Source organism: Rhodnius prolixus, unplaced genomic scaffold (assembly GCF_049639745.1).
Source record: "Rhodnius prolixus isolate KJV_2025 unplaced genomic scaffold, Rpr scaffold_9, whole genome shotgun sequence".
In the NCBI taxonomy this organism is placed as follows: domain Eukaryota; kingdom Metazoa; phylum Arthropoda; class Insecta; order Hemiptera; family Reduviidae; genus Rhodnius; species Rhodnius prolixus.
Genome location: NW_027411604.1, coordinates 14,718,749 through 14,745,568, shown reverse-complemented (window position 1 = coordinate 14,745,568; position 26,820 = coordinate 14,718,749). Strand labels below are relative to the sequence as shown.

General features: G+C 34.0%; 1 protein-coding gene and 1 long non-coding RNA gene across 2 annotated transcripts in view; one reads left to right on the top strand and one right to left on the bottom strand.

The window, feature by feature from the left end:
• Window positions 1–26,820, bottom strand: part of LOC141454703 (uncharacterized) — a 670,160-nt gene that overhangs the window by 496,592 nt on the left and 146,748 nt on the right. The window lies entirely within an intron of this gene.
• Window positions 9,086–10,913, top strand: LOC141454090 (uncharacterized). The gene is made up of 2 exons (XR_012458395.1): window positions 9,086–9,239; window positions 10,793–10,913. It is a non-coding gene; the product is annotated as an uncharacterized lncRNA (long non-coding RNA).

Sequence of the window (26,820 nt, the reverse complement as noted above, 5' to 3'; positions counted from 1 at the left end):
AAAAGAGAGGATATTTCATATCTAGTCTAAATTTTCTTGACATTCATTTAAAGAATTTGTTAATATTTAGAGCATTGCTAAGTTAATGGATATTTTTCCCCTAAAGTTGGCTTCAGACTTTGGTTAACATAGATTGATAATTATTGCAAATAGCTTAACTTATACGCATTGAAACTGTCATAGTTATTAGAAAACATTTTGGTTTTTTCAGATACAAATCATTTCAACACGTTTTGCCAAGAATTTGAACGTTCAAGCTTTTCTCGAACTTTTCAAGTACTTGGAAAGGACCCTAACCTGATAGAATGTAAGGTTCCCCAAAAATCAATAAAGAAATGTTGAGCTGTCATTCGTTATGATAGTGAACTATTTGTCTAATTTAAAGTGATTCTGCCCTAGCTAATAATTATAGTGCAGAGAGTATCTGCAAACAGAAACGTTTTATTGGGAGATATCCATATCTGTGATCTTTTATTGTAGAATACAAGAGTCTTTAAAATGTAAAATGATTAAAGTTTGTAAGAGAGTTGTTATAATGGAGAGCTTGTTAGTATCCCAAAACCGCACGAATCTTTCGTTTTTAATGTCAGCAGCCGCTGTTTATAAGTTGATTAATCCTTAACTGGTATCCTCAAAATCACAACTTCAGCTGATATCGTCGGGTCAGCTTTGACCCGAAACTTTAAATGCACATTACTTTTAAGAGGTCACTCATATAATTAAAGTCGATTTAGTCTTTGTTAGAAAATTTGTTTAGCAAACGAAAATGATGAATATTTTGTTAAATTTGTTTCATAAGATTAAGAAAAAAAAAAAAAAGAGTAAAAAAATGCAAAAGATGCATTTTTTTTTGAAGTTACAAAAACAGAAAAACAAAAAATAATATTTACTGAAAAACGTTTATTTTCTTAAAGTTAGATGTTCATTCCAAGAAAAGAAAAGTCTTAAACCATAATTCCGCAAGTACTGAATCATCATGATGCGAGTATAACATACTTGTTTTGTTTTGGTACCAAAAACCACTGTTTTGTTGCCAGTAAAAACAAACAATGAAGTTCCGACGGTAGTTTTTTTTTATTTGGAATTATATAAGAGGGGTTTTCTTTTTTTCGTAATGTCCCCGAGTAAAACAAATTTAGCTTTCCTAGTTCATGGACCAGCTTAACTGAACAGAACCAGAGGAGAATCAGCAATAATATTAAATATTATGTAAAATTTACTATATAATATTTAATGTTATAGAATATTATTAAAAAATAGAACAGAAGACAAACTCCAAAACATAAAAATAAAAAATATTAAGAAAAAAAGTTATAACGTAAATGGTATTGTTTGGGACAAATTTGACCCAAAACCTATATTTTATTTACTTGCACTGCTCAAGAACTGTATGGTTGGGATTCACTGCACGAACAACGCCAAAATCCCTGAAGAAGTGATTTAAAAACTGACCAATGGCAACTTTAACTATTCAATAAAAACTGCAATGCGGAATATTTTATACAGGAGCAGTTTCCCATTGCAACAATTCTAAAAATGCAGCATCCTTAAGAGCAGGTTTCATCCTTTTTTTATTCTGTTTCTTTTTCACTACTTCAACAACTAGAAGCGCTGCTGCATAGGGAAGGATACAAAAAAGATAAACTACAAATAAATAAAACTTCAGGAGGGTTTCTGTTTTGTATTCTTTAGTTCTTCTCGTATTTTTTTGTTTTGTAAGAATTCGAATGCCGGCTAACGGAAAGAGAAGTGGGGTTAGCTCTGGGCGACAGTTCTCCACGTAGCGGCAATGACACCTTCAACATATTCTTTTTGATTAATCCATGGCTCAACGCGACCGACGCAGCCATTTATCTGGCATGATTAAGTGCTATCGCTGCTTGTTTTTTTTTCTTGTATCATTTCTTATTTTATTTTTGAACCTCACTGTCCAGGATGCAGACCTCTCAACCAATCGTTCAGTTTCTTTTTCTTTTTTTTTTAAATTTAATTCGTTCTCTTAGCTTGTACTTTTTATTTCATTCTCACTTCTCACTGTAGATCCTACTAGAGGTCCTACTGCTTGGAAATCAAGAAGGAAGACAAAGCAGCCCTTTTATCCTTTTAAAAAAACCTCCTTCTTATCTTTCTCACTCACTCATATTATCTTTTTTTTTTTTCATAAACATAACGGAATCCCATACTATTACTCGGCACAGATTTAGGTTCGTTCTGTTTTGGAGACGCGTACAGTGCTAGCCGAATAGAGTCCTAGCCAAGTTAGTAATGACCGGTGCATGACTCTCAGATCAATCAGCAGTTATTCATTTTTCTTCACCATCATCCATCATTTTACGCTTAAAGCCGTAATTATTATCTTATTAAAAATAAAAAAGATCCCGTCTCTTCTAACAACACTATCAACATCTCAGCTTCAAAATGAGTTGTCTTGGATCTTCTTTTTTTAGATCTTTCAATATTTTTTTTTTAATTCTTATTTTAATAACTAGGATGTGGAACCTAAATAAATAATTTAAAGATGCATGAAATGAACAGTAATTTGAACAATTAGCTTTTAAATTACTAATTACTTGGTATGGCAAAGGTTTTTTTTAATTTTCTATTGATAAATTCTGTCTCATTAAAACTGTCCGGTAGGACAGTTGTATAAGGGTTGATCGTCAACAACTGCACGGAAAAGCGTAACGTTGAAAAACACCCAACTTTGACAATTTTTTTCTCTTTTTCTATAAAAGATAAAATTCCCAAATTTACTTTAAAATAAAGGGCAAACCCTCCTTTATAACTGTAATTTTCTTGCAACAACCCAGATCCAATAGGTTTCGAGAAAAAAGTTGCCGAAAATGAGCAAAAACCGCTTTTTTCAAAAAATGTTCTTGTTCTTCTTGTTGTTGTTACCTTTTTTGTAAACTGCGAGAACCAATTTTCATGAATGAGGTGTCATTCGATTCGGAATTTTTTGTAGATGTGCCTTTTGGGGGTCTCGACGCTGTACATCGAATAGGAGAGGAGTTAGCCCCCTTTATGTAAGGCCCCCTCCAAAATTATTATTACTAATTACTCTGTATATCTTGGCCCGAATTTGATAAAATTTGGTAGGATGATAGGGTTAGGGCTCCCCTACGTAACATTAAAGCGGCGATCAGCTCTCACACTTGTTAAGGGAAAGTAAAGCAATCGTCCAAATTATCGACACGTGAACCGATTTTCATGAATTATATTAGAGAAGTCTGTATGGTAAATTTATTAATCCAAATAAGAAGGAGTTTATTGAAGATTTAAGCACAACAGCTATCCTCAAATTATGATTGTGATCTTTAATGATCTTTAGTTAATCTTTAACTTCAATTTATATTGTAATCAAAAATCTAAGGCCAAAGCAAAATAGGTGACAAAGAGATGGACCACATTTTAAGACCAATTAAATTTCTTTGAACATTTTGTGAAATGATTATTTATAAGAAATGCACGCTGCTGAAGGCTCTGGTTCAAAGATTTGTACAAAAGTTATTAAAACTGTTCGATAGGACAGTTGTATGAGGGGTTTGATCGTCAAAAAAAAACTGCACGGCAGAGTGTAACGTTTAAAAACACCCAAATTTGCCTATTTTTTTATCTTTTTCAGTAAAAGATAAAATTCCCAAATTTTCTTTATAATATAGGGCAAATCCTCCTTTTTCAACTATAATTTTTTGGAACTACATTGATCAAATAGATTTTGTGAAAATTCCTGTTCTATGCAAACAGTTAAGTTTCCTCTTGAATTCCAGAATCTTTTACACTATTGGTTCTTGGCGTTTTATTTTAACTTCTCATGAGTATTTTTGGGGTGGTTGATACAACAGACTGTGGTTATCATGAGGTGAGATGGGTAACAATGTAGTAATGACTGAAGCTGACCTTCTCCGAAGAGATAAAGCCTCAGATTAAAGATCTCTTTTCTCCTCTCTGAAGATCTCTTCACACAACTAAAAAGACAAACTATAAGGAAGTGGTGCCTTCAATTGTGAAAATACTTTCCTCAAACCGTTCTTAATTCTTCAGTAACAATTAACTTGCAATGCAAACAGTTGCCGGAAGCAATGAGAACCCTGTTGAATTATAACCTACCGTCATAGCACATGTTCTATTAAGTCTTCTAGCAACTATTTCGGTCCCTAGAGATCGCTAAACTTTTCTCATCAACTATTTTCTATTTCAACAGCTAGATGAAACTATTCAGTACAGTCGGCGAAAAAAATGAGTGAAAGTAAAAGTGTTTGGTTTCCTGAACGTTCAATTTTATTCCGCACTGAGGTTTTTTTTTGGCGCATCAACAGCTGAGGTCATTAGCGCCCGGAGCTTTTTCCAGTGCACTGCCGGCCTCCGGACAGTGTTCTCTCGTTACAGACAACACTGTCCATCACCGGACAGTGAGCTGTAAGAAGCTCCTAGGAAGAGAAAATCTGACCTGTTATCACCAAAAAAACGCTTCTTATGCATTTTAAAACGACGTCATTCAAATTTTTACGATTAAAAGTTTATATTTGCTTCATTCGTTCAACGATTTTGTAGAAACCCTATTAATGTGGACTATTTCTAAAATCGTATATTATTTTGTCTAAAAAAAACAATTTACTAAGAGAAATGAGAAAAGTTTGTTATTCTTGAATTTAAATATTAATGCAGATGGAATCGTGCTAACATTTTCTCCACTACTGTATAAACTAGTTCGAAACTCTTTATTTGTTATAATAATTATTTTATATACTATAGAATAGTAATGTAAATTACTAATTTTACATTATCTGCTTGTATTGATTACACTTTAATGGCGTCTACATTTACTGGTCTTGTGATTGGTACGATGATGGAGTTGGCATGTCGATGGTAGTAAAGGATTTAGTCTCTTTTTAAACAACTAGAGAATGTTAACCGAGAACTAGGTGACATTTTATTCCTATCCAACAAGAGTCTGGTCTGGAATTTTGCCAAATCAACTTGGTTACATTTACTGCAGAACTTTGAACTGGTTTTGTTCAGAACTTTTTAAGGAAAAAGTCTTCTAAATTTAATTTCAAATTATATATATATATATTTAAAAGCAAATGAATTTATAATGTCACTTGGAAATTAGACCCTCTTAAAATGATAATGCGGCCCATTCTCTTCAAACAAAATTTCCGCCAACTGCATTCCATTCACCAAGGAAGTCCAGAAGTTGTAATTTCCTGACTACAAGATCGATCAAAATGTCTATGGTATTTGGGAAAAACGTTTTACTATGATTGTTTTTTATGGAATAGGGTTTCGGTCATTCGACATTCTACAAGTTTAGAGCTATTAAACATTCTTGAGATTTTAGTGTAACTAACGGTCTTCTGGGTAAATATAATTAGAGCGGCAGAATTGTTGGTTGTAAAGATTGAGACTTATTAATTAGATCTAAGTTTTTTTTTTTTTTTTTGCCAGGAATGAGTTGGTCATTAAACGCAAGAGTTGGCTGATAGCTTATCTTATGTGGAAAATCATGACAAATAAATGTAATTGTGAAAAGTTTTAGATGATTATAATCTTCTTTTAGCGAGCTGAGATATCATTCCAGACCGACATGAGTATTTAAGTTATATTCGTGGAATTGATTACAATGTTAGCGAATTTTGGAGGAAATACAAAGGAACGTGGAAGTTTAGATGAGAATCAAAATTGGCACAGTCTGCTATGTTATGGAGGAGTTTGAAAAAGAAAAATACATCAGTCAAGAAGAAAATTTGAGAAATTAAGGGATAAAAAGAAGTCAAAATTCCTCTGTTCTAAATAAATTTATAGTAAGATGTTCGTCCTATATTTAATATTTGAGGTGCTAAATTTGAATTCAATCACGCGCCGAACATTCCTTTAAACTGTAAGGCTGCAAGAGCCGTTCTTTAAATGATATCTTAGTTTAAAGAGAAAGCTCTAGAAACTCTTAAGATTTAGAGTCCAGCATGTTAAACAAGTTCTTGTTGATGTGGTCAAAGCGGCACTTAAAAATCAGAAGAAAATGCATAAGGACAACGTGTTAAATATTTGCATGAACATGGATTGATTCATGGAAAGCTGAAATTAATTGGACCAGTTGGAATCCAGTCGCAATGGTCTTATAGAATCTATCATTTGTTTTAAATCATTTTTCAGTCTCAATCATTTGTTTTAAATCATTTTTTAGTCGCAATCATTTGTTTTAAATCATTTTTCAGTCTCAATCATTTCTTTTAAATCATTTTTCAGTTTATAAAATTTTCACTTATCTATCTATTTACTAATCAGTGCGTCAGTACAATAAGACCTGGACTTCCTCAATAAGTTTATCGTACTCTTGACGATCTTCGGCCTTCTTCTTTCACCAGTTCGGCGTCAGTCTTTCTCTACATTGTCCAACTACTTAAGCCTTATCCTTAATCCTGCTGGCTATCCATGCAAACTTTTTTTTTCTCCGAAGCCCACTCTGAGCCATACTCTACCCACGACCTAACTACCTCAATCTTTCTCCCATTTTTATGAGCAACTGAATCCGGCTCACCAAATACCTGTTTCAATTCCTCAATGTTTCTACCATCCATTTACACTTCTAGAGCCAAATATTTTTCTCAGAACTTTTCTTTCCCAAATAACCTAGAGATTCATTTCAAATTCTTTGCTCAACACTCCTGGCTCCGCTTAGCGTAAGTGGTTGTTGCCTTAATAACAGTATTTCACCTTACAAGATAAGTTCTTGTACAGCGAACAGATATCTATTCTCTACCGCTGTTCTTGTCTTTATTTCTGCAATTATATCGTTCTTATTAGAATCCTAAGTACTAAGAACACTAAGAACTGGAATCGCGCTCGTCTCTGTGTTCTTGTCGTGCGGATATATTTGCTCTTGAACTCATTAATTTCCAGACAACGTTCTTCTGCTGGTTTCCCCCAGTGCAGTTTTTGATCTTGCAAAAATCAATTCGTGGTCCATGTATATAAGTTAGATAGTTATATAGATCGTACTACCGGGATTTGTGTCTGAACCGCTCTTTTATAACAGAGATTAAAATTTACACACTTAAGATAAAATTAATTCCTTTATTATTTAATTTTACAAACAACAAATTTTTGAACTGAAAATTTAAACAGATGGTTTTCCATTTTGTAAAGATTGTCCGATAGATTCTGCAAAGATACCGAACTGTTTTTTTTTTTTTTAATTTGTCATTTTCAATTTTGCTAAATCAAAATTAAATCACAGAAAATATTCTGTATAAAACTGTGAATCTACAGCAAACAGAGAAGTTGTTCTAAATATTTTTCCTTTATTTATTTTTTATAAAGTTATCACTCGGCCACCGCATGACTAACAATGCTCCAATAATAGAACGACAAGTGAACTTTCAGAAAAAAGAATCTTCGATTTGTGGACAAGAAGATACAATGTCTTGTTGACATTTTAAATATCGTTTGAAGCAAAACAAAAAAAGATAATACATAATTTATTAACTTAAAACTGAAGCAGGTTTTTTATTTAATACTTTCGGCATGTTTTAGGTACTCTAGAAAGAGAAACATCTAAATTGTAGAAAGAGTTTAAACATGGCGCTACAGAAGCGGAATTCCCGTTTTGTAGCACTTATATCCTCTCTCACAGAACTCCTCCATAAGCGAAGATAGAAAATAGATTGGTTAACATCGGTAATCAATCTACACCACTCTAAGCATACTTCGAGCTTATAAAACATTAAAAAGTTAGGTCTGTAAATGTCTAGGATACTAAAGCCTCTGTAAACGGATCAAAGGCATGCGATCCATCTGGGGTATTGGGCAGGAGATATTAAATGTGAATGAAGTTGGATATTATTACAAACATAACAGAAAGAGAGCAAAGGGAATGAATTAGCCAAGTGGTTAGCGTGACTGGAATCCAAAACGGTGAACCCATGTTCGAATCCAGCTTACCGGCTATTAGATTTTTCTGTAAAAAAGAAAACACTGTCCGGAGACCAGTAATGCCCCCGGGTGCCAATGAACTTAGGAGGGTGGCAAGCCTTAAATTTAAACAAACTAGGTCAGGGAATCAGAACCACCAAAGGCGGATGTTATCCTCTGTTCAAGAATAAAGGAAGTCTTAGAGGCGGCTTTTTAGATTGACAGTGTACGGAGTGGGTGCCTGATGATGCTTGCATGATCAAGAATGGAGGAACATCTGCTCTATTCGTCGGCCCAAGACCTAGCCTTAGACACCTTCCTAACGGTTTTTAATCCAAAACCTTTGGAGGAAGCATGAGCAGACGTGGAAGGCCAGTTCTATTACCAAACACAGAAGTTGGACTAGCTCTGCCCTCGTAAAAAAGGTCTTTCTCCCATCTCGTCCAAGAAGAGATGACAGGGAATAACACTGTATGATATAGTTAACTGGAGATCCCCTTAACACTTAATAATTTAAAAGATTGTAAAGTATACTTATATTTCTTTACCAATTACAATATTTTTCGGGGTCTCAAGTTAGCAATGGTAATGTTAGCATAAAACGTCATTGTAGCTGTTCAAAAGAGTAGGACTTCAACAGAAATTGAACAAATTGAAGTGGCCAAGGCATAGAAATTCTTTGATCCAGTTAGTTATTCATCATCAAGAACATCAGAGACATTTCTGGAAGGCAATCTGACACATCAAATATGATGAAAAGAGATACTATTGAACGCATATTTTACGAGTATTTCAGGACACAAAAATATTCATAATTTCTCTGAACCTCAAAAGAGCAGTTAATTAACAAGTAATTACCATCAATAATCAGTGATACGAAAGTTTAGCCAACCTTGTTTTGTATTCCATCATTGGCAGCTTATTTCACTTCGAAAATGAGGTTTTCTTAAATCTTCGCAAAAGATTACCAAGAGATTGGTTCCAAGTCAAAGTAAGAATACATATGAGATCATTTAATGTGCAGGAAAAAATAGAATACATATTTTATATTATGCTTTAGGTCATCATAACCAGTAATTAAAGAAATAAAAAAATGCCAGAAAAGAACGTCCATATGATTAGAGTACTATAAAATATTAGAAGGTTAAAGTATAGTTATAATAATCATATTAATATTAGATAAATATCTTGAATTATAACTTTTAATGCAGACAATAATACAAATGATTAATGCAATGAAATCAGGCTTTTATTATTATTATATTTATTAAAATATTTTATGATTTCTGAGATAATACGACAAAAGTATATTTGGCCATTTCAAGGTAATTTAATTGTATCCGTTTAGAATTTTATTTAGAGTTAGATTTTACAGATAAAAAAAAATGAGAAAATTAAGTCAAGTGCACGATCAAAGGAATTATATAAAATGCAACAAACTGAAATAGTTTGTTTGTTAGAACAAGATGAATAGAATTCCCGTGATTATGGAGGCGTTTGGTGGTTTTGTGAAAAGATCGTTTTCGCGCTCTTTCAACCATAAACCAGATAATAAAATTTGATTCTAATGCACTTTCTACAGTCTCGTTTCTTCTGCATAAATGTCATCTAAAGTTAAGCGCATGAATATGTAAAATAAAACTCTGGTCACTTCAGTTATAGTGCATCAACTCCTACAATAATTCAAGCTATAATCCTTTAAAGGTAATTTACTGAGTCTGCTGCAGCGGTTTTCATGTGTTATTGACTTGTTTCATTTTTAATTCCAAGCAGCGGCTCCTCCATTAGATTTAGCATTTTCCCATTCTCAAACCTACTCTTGGGTGATTCCTCAGGATGAAGATGTTGAATGTTTAAATTAGGACATCAAGAAACGGAAGGAAGCCAAGTTCTCTACAATGAATGCGTGCTTATTTTTAACGCTACACAACAGTTTTGTTATCTCTGGGTTTTTCGCTTACAGCCAATAACTAGAATTTATCTAGCGCGATTTTGCATCGATATCTTCAAAATTAAAGATGCTAGGCCATTTCAAAATCTGGTATTTTCAATCATATTTCAATTTTTTAACTTGTTATCAAAGAGAAAGAAGAGCACGCGATAGGTCATTTTTATGTATTTTTTCATCCCCTTTCTACTAAAAATATTGCCAAGGCAGTAAAGCTAGTATTTTTCTTAAAATCGGGAAATAAGTTGTTTTCCGAGTGATTTTTCTGAGAAAAATCAAACGTTAAGAGCTTTAGATGTTCTCAAGCATACACAAAATGGCTAAAAATTAATTTTACATCTGTTACAAACAAGAAGGTTTAATAATTATTTGGTAATTTTGGGAGAGTTGCGTTTAATTACCAACAAAAATTGGAAACCTCCTGCCACATATTTAAGTGATCAATATCTTTCATGTAAAGGATCAAACTTATTCCTTAATTCATCAAATAATGCACTTTACCCAACTTGTGAAGCATGTACTGTGCCGTCAAAGGTGCCTCCTCAGATACAGAGACCAGTTGATAACTTCCTGGCTAACCTGGCTTGCGAGTCTGAGGAGGCACCTTTGAAGGCACAGTACACGCTTCGGTGACGGGCAACAAATTTTTCCTCTACCATTTTTTGCTCAGATCAACCGTTTAAGCATGAAATACATTTGAGCCGTCTTAAAATGAACACCCTACCCTGTATATGATTAAAATAATTTATTTAGAGCAAATTTTGAAACTACCTAAATGGGTTGTACTCTTTTTACAATCAGCAAATGTATTTGATTTTCTTTCTCTTGACTAAACGCGTGTCAAAACTTTGTCTGAATCACGAAACCTAACCAATAAACAAATTCTAATAATAATTCAACAAAATTACTGACAAAATCTTCTATGAACAGATTTATGAAGATGAAGATTAAAAAATACTGTGGAAGGTACAATTACACAAAGCAAACCATCAGTTTTAACCTTGAAAGATGGGAAGATTCTACTGCTGCCATGGTGGTCCAGCCATTTTTGGTATAACTAATTATAAAAAAAACAAATCCAAGACTTTATTTTTATGAGCTTACATAAAATTAATAAAAATTCACTAATTTATTGGCTTTAATTACCAGTAAGAAATTAAAAGAGATTTTAATTGATACCAACAAATATAAAATAACTTCGATGTAGGGCAGCCATTTTGAGAGTAACTGACTCGTACTTCTGTTGTGTGATAATAACCAGGATGTGGTCAGTAAAATTCCAAAATTTGATGGAAATTCGGCGGGCGCTTGTTCCTACTTTTTTTTTTTGAGTAAATTTTGTGGTATTTACTCATTAAAAAATGACAATTATGAAAACCAAAACAAACAATAAATCATGGGTTTAAACCTTAGAATTCCAATGAATACGACCGCTTTAAACTCTGATACGATCGCACTGCCCTCTTAAGAAAGAGAGAGAGCATAAAAATGCTTATCTAACGCCATAAATTCTAAATAAATAGATTTAATTTATAACAGTTTTATTTTTTTTAAATCTTTTTCTTTTCTTGTGGCTACGAACAGATTAAGTTACAGTTAACTGATAGCGTTACTTCTGTAATCATTAAACGCACACAAATGGTAAAGAAGATTTCTTTTTTTATCACAATTTAGCCATCTAAGTTGACCAATAAATGTGGCTGCCCACTATATAGTAGCCGGTTCACACAGATCCAGTGTTAATTTTTTCACTATTGATTTTTATCGATATAATGATGAATCGGTTTTTATCGATGTAATAGCTTTGATTTAATGGACAACAGTTATTTGGTTTCTTCTATCTTTTTTTTCTTCTTTACACACTTGCGTGAGATAAGATTTAGAGTCATTCATTCAGCCTCTCAGGAGCACTTCTTTGAATTTTGTGGCGCAGTCTCTGAACTTGCGAGACTTTTTTTTTTTGAAGCTGATCATTTTTTCTTTTTTTGCTCGGCCGGTAGTTGTAAATAATCTAGATCATTCATAATCATTTTCTTACAATCGCATTAACAGGTGATTTAACAACCTTGTTCTATTTTTAAAATGACTAAGGGCCAATCATGTTACACGATTTTAAGTAGCGTGGCTAAACTTTTTCTATCTGGGAAGTCAGCAAGTTTGGTGTAAAACTTCAATTTTATACCCACAAAACTAAGTATTTCTAGTAAACTCCTCGGAATATATCGGCCTTATCTGCGTCAAGTTCATGAAATAAAGGACATGAGAACGTTTTAGAGAGATTACGAGTAGCCATTTTAGTTTATGTAATCCAAAAAAAATATACAATAATTCGGGTAGAATAATTTTCATTTCCCACCTGACTAAAAATCACACGTTAATTAATTTTGAATCTCACACTGATTAAACAAAAATTCAGTGATACAGGCAGTGATGTACAGTGATTGCCTGCAATTCTGAAGAGCCGATTGGCTAACACTCGGATTCTCAAAGCTATCAAACAGTAATCCACAACTGTAGCGGACTAGTTCGCAAATGCAGAAGGCTGTGAAAAACGGCAGCATTGTGTCAGAAGTCTAGAACTATTCAGTATTCTTTATATTAATGTTTAATTTTTCTTACCACAAAGCTTTTTTGTGATAAATATAGTTTGGTTTTTACAAAAGACTAATAAAAACTGTGTTTTCTTTCAAAAAATATTTTGGGTAGACTCATTCTTGGAGTATAGAGCGAAGCTACGCTGCCAGTAAAAACATTTCGGTTCAACTAACTACGAGGGTCGTTTGAAAAGTCCGTGCAAAGTCAGAGAGATAGCACCATTGGCGCGTATCGAGGTTATGTTTAGTTAGTAGCATCTCTTGGAAGAACACACACCAAGTTTCAGCCAGATCGGTCTATTTCTTTGTGTTTGGCATTCGTTTGAATCGAGGAAGTCGAGTGATTTTCAAAAAATGGACCAAAAAGAATTTCGTGTGTTGATTAAACACTACTTTATGAAAGGCAAAACGCCTCAGGAGACTAAAGAGAAGCTTGATAAACATTATGGTGACTCTGCACCTTAGATTAGAACAGTTTATAAGTGGTTTCAAAATTTTCGGAGTGGCCATATGGGCACAAGCTGAACGTTCTGGACGCCCTGTTGAGGTTACTACTCCAGAAATCATTGATAAAATCCATGATATGGTGATGGATGACAGAAGAGTGAAGGTGCGTGAGATTGCTAGTGCTGTGGGCATCTCGAATGAACGGGTACATAATATTTTGCATCAACATTTGGACATGACAAAGCTATCCGCAAGATGGGTGCCGCGATTGCTCACGCTTGACCAAAAACGAAATCGTGTGAAGTGTTGCAAGGATGGTTTGCAGCTATTCCAGAAGAATCCGCAGGACTTTAAGCGTCGTTTCGTCACTGTGGATGAAACATGGATACATCACTACACTCCTGAGACCAAAGAACAATCTAAACAATGGGTTACCAAGGGGGAATCTGCGCGAAAAAAGGCGAAGACCGTTCCATCGGCTGGAAAGATTATGGCGACTGTCTTTTGGGATTCGCAAGGAATAATCCTCATCGACTATCTGGAAGAGGGTAAAACTATTACAGGTGCATATTATTCATCGTTATTGGACCGTTTGAAAACCGAGCTGCAAGAAAAACGCCCACGATTGGCCCACAAAAAAAGTCCTTTTCCATCACGACAACGCACCAGCTCACACCTCAGCAGTTGTGGTCGCAAAATTAATGAAAATAGGGTTCCAACTCGTTTCACATCCCCCCTATTCTCCAGACTTGGCTCACTCGGACTACTATTTGTTCCCCAATATGAAGAAATGGCTGGCGGGAAAAAGATTTTATTCAAACGAGGAGGTGATTGCAGAAACGAATGGCTATTTTTCAGACTTGGACAAATCCTATTATTCGGAAGGGATCAACAAACTAGAGCAGCGTTGGACGAAGTGTATAAGCCTAAAAGGAGACTATGTTAAAAAATAAAAAAGGTTTACCCCAAAAAATTAAGTAGTTTTTATTTTTGCACGGACTTTTCAAACGACCCTCGTACTTAATAACCTTTTTAGAGTTCAATAATGTTTCGTTTATAAAAAGGTGTAACTTATTTGAATAAATCAGTCTTAAAAATGAATTAAATAATTGAACTTAATATAAATCTAATATACTTACAAAGTAAAATGGAGAATAGTTTGGGAATAAGTAAATAACCAACCTGGAAAACAAAAATGAAATTCTTTAATACCCAAATTAATTTATTAAATAAATATCTTTTAAATTAATTTACTAAGTGATTGGTACACCAAATTAACCATTAAGAGAACATAGTTCTAATGTTTCCTAGAAAGAATTTTCAACTGCCTCACCATCTGCGAATAGCGTTGAACGGGGACTATGAAAATTCAACAATAAAGGATATTTAAGAAAATAAAGAACCTAAAAACAGCGAAAGATAAATAAAATTATCGAAGAAAAGATGAAGAAGCGTCGCTTTTGAAACAAGAAATATTAAAATTGTGAAACTAAATGCGAAACAAGATTAAGTATGTGTTTAGTACGAGATAAACAAACAAAGTGCAATAAAAAAAACTGAACTAGAATACAGAATAAGCATAAAGAAGTACAGTTCATTAACCAAAATGTAAAGTAGTTAAAAGAGAATTTGGTTTCATAAAATGTATTCAGTCAGAAGCTTTTAGTTAGTAATAAATATTACATCCCATTTTGTTGTTACGGAATTCTTTGTTTATACCCTTCGGCTTTAGAAAATAATTCCTTAAGTTATGTAGAGCAATAATTCTGAATGTTCCCCTAGTGACTGTAGGGGCCCGCGTGTGGCGAGGAGCAGGCCGTCTTAAGTTCCCCCTTTATGTATTTTCAACCATAGAACTTGCAGTCCATAAAATAGATTCCTTCTACAAAAGGAGCGCAAATCGAGTTTCGTAAACATTCCGATGTCTATAATAACTTTGGTAATGCATTTTTTGTTATTTTAATTTAATTTTTACGCGCAGAGATCTTTATGTATTGAAAATGATAAATTCAACATCTTTATGGTAACAAAAAATTTAAAAAAAAAAATCTTTAAATACTCGTATATCTGCCAGAGTTGGGAGAATGCATTCTTAGCTTCTAGCATATGAATTTCTAGATTAGATTTCTGGAAGTATACTTGAACGACTTTAAATTCTAAAACTGTAGAAAAGGTAATGAGTTTAAAGCAAAAAGCATAATAACCTTGTCTTTCACGAATCATTTCTTGGACTTAGCTGCATATTAGTACGCTCCTTCAAAGCCCATAAAGACCAGCTTCGCTTAACACTGTCTGGCCAAGTTTATTTACAAGACTTTGCGTCCATAGTCCCAGTTGTTCAAGCCGCAGGTATATTTGCTCTTTATGCGGCCAAAGTTTGAGGTTTTTTTTTAAATATAAGACACCAGAAAAGTTGACAGTGATTTTTTTTTTAATTAAGAAATTATGTTCTTTGCCTTCGATTGCCCCAAAATGTATGCAGTTTACTGAGACTCATATCAACTTAATGGTATTTTTTTTTGCTTTTAACACTAATGCTGCATTTCAAGTGTTGTCTTAGGATTTTGGGGCTTCTCGCTCCTTGAACTCCAAGAGTTCTTGCCTAGTAAACTCCTCTCCTCGAAATATATCGCACTTATCTGCGACAAGTTTATAAAATTCGAGCAGACAATTTAGTTTATGTAATCAAAATCCAAAAAGTTTGTTGAATCACAGTTCTTGCTTTGAAAGTAAGAAGAAGTAATGAATCCTGGATTGAGCACTGGAATAGTTTGACACACAAACACTCCTATCCCTTAGATTCGACTTTTGACGACCTACATCTTTGGAAGGAACCAATTAGGAACCAAAACTAGATGAACTTAAACTGGGCACTTCGGCTAGAGCTGAGGCTCAGTCTATAACAAATTCCACGAGATTAACTTTCTACAAAACAGTCAGATACAAGCTTTATATTATCTTTTATTAGCCATCTACCTCCATTAGGTTTAAGAAATTTCAAGAAGAAGAAGCTGAAGTCGAAGAACAAGAACTAGAATATTTTATGAAAATGCCGTTTTTTTTTTCAATTTTCGGCCACATTTTTCTCGAAATTTTCTTAGATCTAATGATCTAGAGCAGTGGTGGGCAAACTTTTTTAATGGGGGGCCACAAAGTTTAAGAAATTCTAGAGGAGGGCCAGAATTATAGAAAAAATGCATTTTGTGTCAAAGCTTTTAATCATAATATTATAAAAACATTACAGCATTACACACTTGTGTAACTACGCGGCTAGTTTAGCTTCACCTAAAGGTTATGCATCTATTATTTTACTAAGTAGAATGTACTTTATACTTCTCGACCGTCAAAACGTAATTATAGCGGGCCATATACTATCCATGTCGATGGACCCTCGGCGGGCCGGATTAAATACTTTCGCGGGCCGGAGTTGGCCCGCGGGCCGTACTTTGCCCATCACTGATCTAGGTTGTTGCCAAAAAAGAACACAGTTATAAAGGATTTCCCCTATATTTTAAAGAAAGTTTGAGAATTTTATCTTTTATAGAAAAAGAGAAAAAAATTGTCAAATTTGGGTGTTTTTCAACATTACACTCTGCCGTGCAGTTTTTGACGATCAACCCTTACACAACTGTCGTACCAGACAGTTTTAATTTATAAAGAGTGTTGGATTACTCTAGCTGAATTTTACGTCCTGTGAGTTGAAGGACGAGGGCTGAAGGAAATGACCTTTATGTAACCTCAATGCTAGGGAGGATATTGTTCATTGCCTGGCAATTTTTCCAATTCTAGCGGAATTACCGGCACGTCTACTCCTCATAGCCTACTTAATTCTTCGCACAACGAAGAGTTTATTGATTTTATACGCTTTACAAAGCAGTATCGGTTCTAATTATTGGCAGAGTCCAATTATTGAAATGGTAATAATTTCTTAATTTGATTCAATAATTGGTTTAAATTACCATATTATTTTCTTTGATTAAAATTGTGCTTACAATTTTGTATGTTTTCAGTTCTTAGTTCCTTTTGTTTTTACGCGTCTACCTAATTTCTAATTTGTATTCTCTAATTTTTGCATTTTATTACTTAATTCTTATTTATTTTTGTTTAAATATATTACCATAAACTGGTTTTTTATTCATGGATCTTTTTCATTCAAGCTAAATTAAAAAAGTAGACAAAAAAGAATATTAATTACTTTATTTATATGCATCTCATTATCAGTTCTGTTTATACTGTCTTTACATCTTCCACAGTGTGTTCCTAAACCGCACCGACATCTCACTTATTTATTTTCAAAATGTTTTACGTCTTTTCTGAAAATTAAATATTACTATTATAAATGTAGCAAGCCTTGACACTATAAAGCAGGGCGATTTCCATGTAATCAAAGGCGATCCATGTTTCTATTTCCGCTAAGAATTAGAACAGCATATCCGGTCCTCTTAACTGCCCATTTAAACTTCTCATCTGCATAGAGAACGTAGCGGAGGTTGTCGCCATTCATTTCTAAAAGGTACATAAATCTTAAGCTACTAGGTGACCTTTTTCTGTTCATCAATCACGCTTAGGCTACCGCAGCTATTCATAGATAAAAGATATATTTCAAATAAAAGCTGAACTGTTCCAAATAAAATGCTCTATTCCAACATCGTGGTTATCGGCAAGTACGGGCTAGTTTGTGGTTCAAATCAATTCAAATTGATTCTTGTGAAACCAAACTAAAGTTTTTGAAGTCAAACGTGGGCTTTAAGATAATTGCGCTAGCTCACTTCGTGAAATTGCCTTTAATGCTAGACTTTGCCTCTAAGGAGTGACTCTATCACGAGAAAGAAGATTCAAGTTATAGGTGAGGCACAATCCGGAAGAGTAAATAAGTATCGTTATTATTAATATACTAATGTATAGTTACATCTTTGAATCTCTACTTTTCTGCACAAAACCTCTGATTCAAAATCTTGCCTCTACCAAAGTTTCCAGATTGTCCAACACGTCGATTGCAATGCCGATAGCCTCGTGACCATCTACAAGAGAGTTGCTAACGGGCAGCTTCTCGACTCCAGCTGATCTAGTTAAGAAGACCTCTTGCGTTATACTTACTGATTACATTTTCTGTAGATTCTGTGAATGGAAAATAAATGAAACCAAAAAAATAATGTGTAATTAATGTGTAATGTGTAAAGCTAATATGTATTGTGGTACAGGGTTCGATTCCCCAGTCTTAGGCCTTGGATTTATTTAATGGTTAATACAAGAAATTTACAGTCAAGTATGTTTGCTAGTTGCCTCCGTCCACTATACCTAATTGATAGTTGGACCCGCCTGAAAAAATAGGCATTTACTTTACTACGTATGTACAAACGGTTAAATTTAGATTCCATGGGTGTTAGTCCAGAAGGCTGTGCCCTCTAACGCGATCCAGACATCCAAAATAGTCCACCAGCCCTGTCTATTCACACCTAGAAGTGTTCTCAGACGTTTTTGGGTAAAACATGATACTGTTAGATTTCCTTCTACAACGAACCAAATCCTGCGAACTAGCAATCCAACTGGTTTCTTTATACAATGAATGAAAGAGATCGTTTTACAACCTGTTAGCGTTTACAAGCACAGCCTAGTTGACTGGGAAAACGAGAATCTCGTTAACTTTAAAACCACTTTTCAGATACGAGCTAATAGAGATGGTTTAAACAGAAAGAAACTAGATTTTTTGAATAACTATGTTATGAAAATATACAATAAAAAAAGTTAAAAGGGGGGAAAAATTAGATTTTAATTGTGAAAGCCATCAAAAAGGTTAAGTAAGAGCCTTGGACGTGATGAAAGAGGCGGTAGCCGGGTGCCTTAAGGCAAACCAATTTTATATGTCTGCCTAGTTTGATATGGGAGAACCTCTTTCATCTAAATTTAAAAACTTTCTTATTCAATGCCAGAAATTATATTTATATCTAAAGTATATTTCTTTATATCAATTTCGTCTCCATCTATTTAAGTATGAACATTAATGGCGCGGTACACTTTCTTGGACTTGTTATTTTACCATTATTGGTCTCGGCCATCATAATGGGCAGTCTCCCTCTCCCTTAGTGGTTAAATATACCGTTAGATGTCAAATATTTTTGTTCTAGATAACGAGCTTACTAAGGCAGTATTATTTTCTGTACAATCAAACTTTAAATATATAACATTAAAAGTTATGCAGTTTGGTGAAATCAAAAAAGAACGAACAAAAAATGAGGCCTGTACACTCTCATGACTTCCTTTTACTATTATACTCAAGGTTAAATAAACTCTCAAATTTCCTTCAGACTCAGAACATTTGAGATACATGTTTACAAACAATTTCGTAAAAATTTTCACTACCTAAAATGTAACCTCTGAAACGATTTTATTTTATTTTATAAAAAGATGCTAAAAAGTACGATAAAAGCACTGAATCTATGTGTACAGAATTGTAGACAGGAATCCAAGGAGCTAATCCATTTTCGAGATAATCTCAAAAATGTGAACAATCCACTAAGTAGCAAGTTACATCCGGTTACTTTAAACTTGATTTTAGCAGCATTTTAAATCGAAATTAGTGATTAACGTAGTACATTGTTTAAAAATGGCACATTAGAGGCAATCTACTTCAAGATCATAGCTGCATCCTTACTTATACTTAGAATACCTTACATACTTACTTCTTTTTTAAAAGAATTTTATTAAATTCTTCGCGCAATAGCTGTTATTTCGGTGGCAATCAAAGTCCTAATACTTCTTGAATTAACACTGCATTGCCAATGCTCGAACTTAGTCTAGTTATTGCCAATGTGGAGTCATATTGACTCCATAATTTATTTTTATTTTTTTTTTTTACATGATTTCAATTTTAATAATAAAATTTGCATTAAAGGATGAGAAAGAATAGGAATTAAGAACGATAAAACAAATTTTGTCCACAAATCGGCTTTAACATTTCACGCAGAAGGAATTAACTTCAACTTAGGATCGCAGTAATTTCAGTATTCTCTAGAACCCTGATTGTCTGCCTTCTGATCAGGGGCTTTTTCATTTTTTTAAACTTACATTCACTATTTTTTCAATTACTGTGCGCTGTTGACACGGATCGGAAATTACCCAATTCGCTGCAAGTTTTTGCTGCAATTCGGATAGAAAACCAATTCTAGAAAGAGGTTTTTTTACGTGCCTTGATACTTTCTATGAAAATTATGTAAATTTATCAAATAAGCATTTAGGCAATAATCTGGAGTCAAGATAATAACAGAAAATCTACTTATATTGCCAATCAGGAGTCGAAATGACTCCGATATATTTACGTGTAATGCTAATCTGGAGTCAAAATGACTCTTATGAATGAAACTAAGAATTCCATAGTCTTCAGCTCGTGACTATCGAATGGTGAGAGAGTGGGGGATAGCATATCTAAGAGCGTTTTGGGATAGCTATGAGATGTGGGGAAACAGAGACTATTCCTAATTGTTTTTTTTTTTTTTTTTTTTTTTTTGAGTCAAATTGACTCCAGATTGGCAATGCAGTATTAAACGCCTTCCGTAGATCTTCAAATATTTACAATCTTCATTAAGATGCTGCTGAACGGATTCCTTAGGAAGATCAGTCGTCTTCCTGGTATAAACCCTAAAATGATTGACTGCGCGAGTAGTAAGCTGGATTTAGCTTGCGATTTTTGCAAAAACCAAGAAATTGCACGCATAAACCATCTGTGTGAACCATCCTTGGGTGTTGTGAACTGTACCGTGAGGGATGATGCTAAGATGGATGCCTGAGGAAGTGGCTAAAACACTTTCTGATTACGGATACATTGTTTCCAATGTAATAATACATCTCGATAATCGCTCATCTCAATAATACTTCTCACACTGCGCCTAATTATTAATAAAAATCGTAAGATTTAAAAAACAAAACTAAACGCAATTAAGAAACAATTTTCGATTAAAATTAAGAAAAAAGTACAAAAATTTAAAAAGGGAAGAAAATAATTAAATTAGTAAGAAATCGAACCGAAATTATGCATTACTTTTTTATCTTTTAATAAAAAAGTAATGAATTAATAGAAATTAATTTTTTTTTTTTAATTAAAGTAGGACATCCTGCAAACATTATCATGACTTTCATTAAATTTATTGCTTTTAATAAAATAACCAACCTTTCTAGTTAATTTTAATAATTAAAGATTTTGTAAAAAAATAATAATAATATGGAAATAAATTAATTCAAATATAATTTAATTAATTCATTTATAATATAATTAATATTTCTGAAAACATAATTTAATCTATTGAGTATTTTACTATTTATTTTATTTATTTAGAGAGCTCAAAAAGAAGCCAACCAACATTATCACTAGATAACTAGAAAATTTTTGCAGTTTACTCGACTATTCAGGTCTAGCCGCTTTCTAGCATTCGATTTACCAACACTTAACCAACGTAAAGTTCTAAAGCTTGGTCTAAACATTATTTATTTTTTTTAAAAAATGTAATCATCAAGTGAACTCAATGATGAGTTTAAAATATACTCTGGTTTTACTTTAAATGTTCATCATTACTTGTAATGCTTGCCGCCATCATCATTTCAAATAAATCATCACGTTTTCACAAGTTCTGCAAGAAAGTATCAAGAAAGAAAGTACTAGTTTATATTTTCTTAAAAATGGCGATTCAGAGGCTAGCTCTCGTGACCATAAAAACATTTTCCCTTTGTTAATTGTTAATTTTCATTTATTACTTATTTAAAAATTTTCTTATCCAAGTTCTCTCTATCCCTTAACTCTTCCGACGAACCCTCCTGGTTTGAGGCACCACTGGCCATGTGAATGCCTGACGTCGGCTATCCATAGAGTCTGAACTCCCTAATGTCTTAACGGCCTCATACTACGGCTGTAATTACTGGATGGTTGTCGTTCAAGACATCAATGCGCTAGTGTTAAGTAAACACATAATCTTTATTTAAATGAAGAAAGAAAAAAAAGTACACATTGATAATGTGTGTAACTATATCTTCAATATCCACATGGACTCGAACATTCGTGATTAAAACTAACTCATGTTTAACTAATAATTAGGCTAATAGCCATGTCAAAATGGCGATTAACTTTTCAAACTAATCTTGATTCCATAAACAGTATATTGCTCAAGTCTTTTTTGAATTGATTTCATGATCTAAACACGTCTAAAAATTGTAAAGAGTTAATTTATTATGGAAGAAGAAGTAGAAGAAGCAGTTAGCTAACAGGTAGACAGTGTTATTGGACGCAATGAGGATGCGCCTAAAACGTTGAAAGGTCTAGCTAGAGGTCAACGCTATTCAGAAATCTTAAAAGCACATCAATTTAATCGTAAATACACATTTAACTATCATAGTTTTGTTGCTTAAATCAAAATTCAGTGACTCCTAGTGATTAAAAGATGGTGAAAAAGAGAAACCGGACTTGGATGACCATTAGATACCTCTTTGCTCTTATGAATCATCCCCATGATTTCTCTAAGAGATACTTTATTACGTAGAAGTGTTTTGAAAATCTCGTAAAAGCACGTTCTTCACCACAGTGAATGAAGCATTTCAGTTTTCTTTACAAAGTTTTACTTTAATTTTAATTTCCGTAGATTAAAGTATCTCTGCTAAATTCATTTGTTTTTTGTTATCTAGAAATAATAATTTCACAAAACACTGGAAGTTACGTCTTCAATGCGTCAGTAATTTACAGTAGCAGCAAGAACTAACAGCCTTGGCCAATAAAAAGGCATTATTGGAACCAACTGTTTGAATATCGCCCTTACGAAAAGCAGGTAGAAGAGAACTGACATCTTTAACTAAAACCTTAAGCAAAAAAAAAAAAACTGAGAAAGATTCAGACCCTCTTTCAAACTAATTTAGGAAGAGCCTTCAAGGAATTTAGGCAGGCAGAGGCTACTGTGTACATAAATAGCAGAGCATTTTATTCTAAAGTTATGTTTCGTACTTTAAAGTTTCTATCGAAAAGAACACAAAAGATGGATTCGAAGTAGTAACCAAAAAGAAGTAACCAGTAGTCAAGTGGTTAGAACAATGTTAACCAATCTAGCGGTGATCTAGCTCAGATTTTGAGTTATTGTGCCAAATAAAACTAGTTGATAGTAAAGTTGTGTTTCTATCCTAATGATTACCAATCTGTTACAGTATTTCAATGCCTTCTTGGCCCATACAGCTATTTTAGCTATTTGAGAGTTAGCCGCTGGATTTGCTAATCTCAAAAAAACGGTACACAATTACTATTTCTGTGGTTCTATGTAGAATGGGGTGGGTTCTCTCCAGTACACCAAGATAGCTGAAGAAATGAATAGTGTCCTTCTTGGGGCTGTGAAAACTGAGAGAAATGAATCACAGATAAGAAAATAGAACCTTAACATTCCTGGCTACAATATTGGACAAAATAAACAGAACAAGAGAAGTATATATCTATTACAGATAATACAAAATCAATGAACAACTATAATTACAAAATGAACACAAATAACTAAAAATAAGTAATCAAAAACCAAATTACTTGTGGCGACGGATTGGCAGAAAAAGTTACCACTGGAACACGAACGACTAAAATGCAATACCGTTCTCAAAACGAACTGGACTTCAGGGCTTGGAACTTTGGGGTTCAAACCAAACATTCAAATTCACTTAAAATCCACTGCCTTCAATCAAAAAATACTACATCAGTCAACAGATTCTCCATTTTATGTCTTACAACACTGCATTCCTATAAGGATCTCAAGATCTTATATGTAATTGAAGAACATTCTGTACAAATCCTCTGGTTCAAAATCTTGCCACCACAATGATTCCAGATCTTCTTCTACGCAGAATAAAACGCTGTTGGGCCTCGTGATCACCTCCGGAAGTAATGCAAGAAACTGCAGTAATAGTGTTTCCAGTTGTGCAGATTCTTTCCTCCAGCTAATCTCATCCAGTCATAAAGACTTCTTACATCAAATTCAATGATTAGAATTTATTTTTTGTAGATTGTAAATAGCAAATAAATTAACAAAAAGAAGTAATTATAACCATGAAATCAAGAAAGCCATTGCTTTTAGGCCGCCATTGTAGTAGACATCTGATACCTCCACACAATTAGCATGCGCCTCTCATGTAGCATATCAAATTAGCCACTGAAGTAAGAACATGTCCACGCCAGTACGTTGTTGGCGCATATGCCACAGAGTTCCAAACAAAATGTTTAAATTGTTTATATTTCTCGATAAACGGCAGCAAAGATTGAGATTAATTTGAGATCCTCTTTGCTCAGATAAAACCAAAAAATGGAGGAAGGTAGCGCTGTTTACATTACCTCCCAAGCGTATTTCCAATCACGAATTCTTGTCCAATATTTTGTAAGTACAGCCTTCTTCCGTCTGCATTCATGCAGCGTTCATTTTTACATCCAATTCTAAGGAAAATGGTAAATTGCAACAATGAAAAGTTCTTATAAATATTCCATCGTACCCAATCATTAAAAGCCATTAATCAAATCTAATGATTTGCTCCTGATATCCGAACCTGGCCCAGTATATCGCCGTACATTTGTTCCATAAACATTTATGGTTATTTTCTAAATAATCTGTGCGCCTAACTTTTAGTTAGTGATAAATTGAAGCGAATACGAGGAATTCTATTTCTGTGTCAGATTGTCTCCAGACGGCCGAGATTGACGAGCTAGCTACTACCTGGTAGTTACACATCACGGCACGCACTCCACTTACGCAATATAGTAATTTAAACATGGAAGGACTGGCCGCTGTACAATTTACCAAGAGAAAGTCAAATCTGTATCAATTCTAAAATAAAAAGAATGCACCTCTCATTCTATACACAGTTATCCTTCGATTCCAGTATAATTTTTTTATGTTCGTGCATTCATACTATTACAGTCATTCTTTTAACAAAGTACCTTTTTTACTATTTGTCTAATTTATATTATTTAAAAATATTTGTGTTAATTTTTGCTTTTTTTTTTAATTTCTGTTAAATGTTATTTACATTCGCCACGATACTCGAATGTATCTGTAGGCAGGTGACCTTGGTGCATATTTAGTTCGGCTATTTTCCTTCTTCTTTTCCACTTTCCATTACTGTACAAAATGATTCCTCTATTAGAAGAACTGGTCTTGAAAGAGAGAAGCTTCTAATCATCTTTATTTACCGTCAATTACGTTTCCAAGTGTTTAAAGAATCGCTTAGTTTAATATCTTCCACAAGTTGTTTTTAGAATGTTTTACAGATTTGATTTCATTAAGAAAATTAAGGTTAAAGTAGATCCTGTGTTTCTGTTGTTGTCTTCCTAGAGTTCACCTCTGCCATTAACTGCACGAATTTGATTTGTTAAAGATTCAATTCACCATTTCCTAAATCATTCCAGCAAGTTTGTATTAGAAAAACGTATTTAGTGAAGAGAATTTCGTTTAAATGAATGAAAATACCATGTGAATGTAGCACAAGAAGAACATATTTATTGTAAAATTAACCGTAATCATATTGCAATCAATATTTAACATGATTGAGTTGTAATATGATTCAGGAATGCTAAAAGACTTGTGAAAAATGATTTTTTGTTTTAATTGTTGAAACCATCAATTGTCACCAATGTGTTAATGTCATGATGTACGAGGGTCGTTTGAAAAGTCCGTCAGAGAGATAGCACCACTGGCGCGTAACGAGGTTATGTTTAGTTAGTAACATCTTTGGAAGAACACACACCAAGTTTCAGCCAGATCGGTCTATTTCTTTGTGTTTGGCATTCGTTTGAATCGAGGAAGTCGAGTGATTTTCAAAAAATGGACGAAAAAGAATTTCGTGTGTTGATTAAACACTACTTTATGAAAGGCAAAACGCCACAGGAGACTAAAGAGAAGCTTGATAAACATTATGGTGACTCTGCACCTTCGTTTAGAACAGTTTATAAGTGGTTTCAAAATTTTCGGAGTGGCCATATGGGCACAAGTGACGCTGAACGTTCTGGACGCCCTGTTGAGGTTACTACTCCAGAAATCATTGATAAAATCCATGATATGGTGATGGATGACAGAAGAGTGAAGGTGCGTGAGATTGCTAGTGCTGTGGGCATCTCGAATGAACGGGTACATAATATTTTGCATCAACATTTGGACATGACAAAGCTATCCGCAAGATGGGTGCCGCGATTGCTCACGCTTGACCAAAAACGAATTCGTGTAAGGACGGTTTGCAGCTGTTCCAGAAGAATCCGCAGGACTTTAAGCGTCGTTTCGTCACTGTGGATGAAACATGGATACATCACTACACTCCTGAGACCAAAGAACAATCTAAACAATGGGTTACCAAGGGGGAATCTGCGCCAAAAAAAGGCGAAGACCGTTCCTTCGGCCGGAAAGCGACTGTCTTTTGGGATTCGCAAGGAATAATTCTCATCGACTATCTGGAAAAGGGTAAAACTTTTACTGGTGCATATTATTCATCGTTATTGGACCGTTTGAAAACCGAGCTGCAAGAAAAACGCCCACGATTGGCCCACAAAAAAGTCCTTTTCCATCACGACAACGCACCAGCTCACACCTCAGCAGTTGTGGCCGCAAAATTAATGGAAATAGGGTTCCAACTCGTTTCACATCCCCCCTATTCTCCAGACTTGGCTCCCTCGGACTACTATTTGTTCCCCAATATGAAGAAATGGCTGGCGGGAAAAAGATTTTATTCAAACGAGAAGGTGATTGCAGAAACGAATGGCTATTTTTCAGACTTGGACAAATCCTATTATTCGGAAGGGATCAACAAACTAGAGCAGCGTTGGACGAAGTGTATAAGCCTAAAAGGAGACTATGTTGAAAAATAAAAAAGGTTTACCCCAAAAAATTAAGTAATTTTTATTTTTGCACGGACTTTTCAAACGACCCT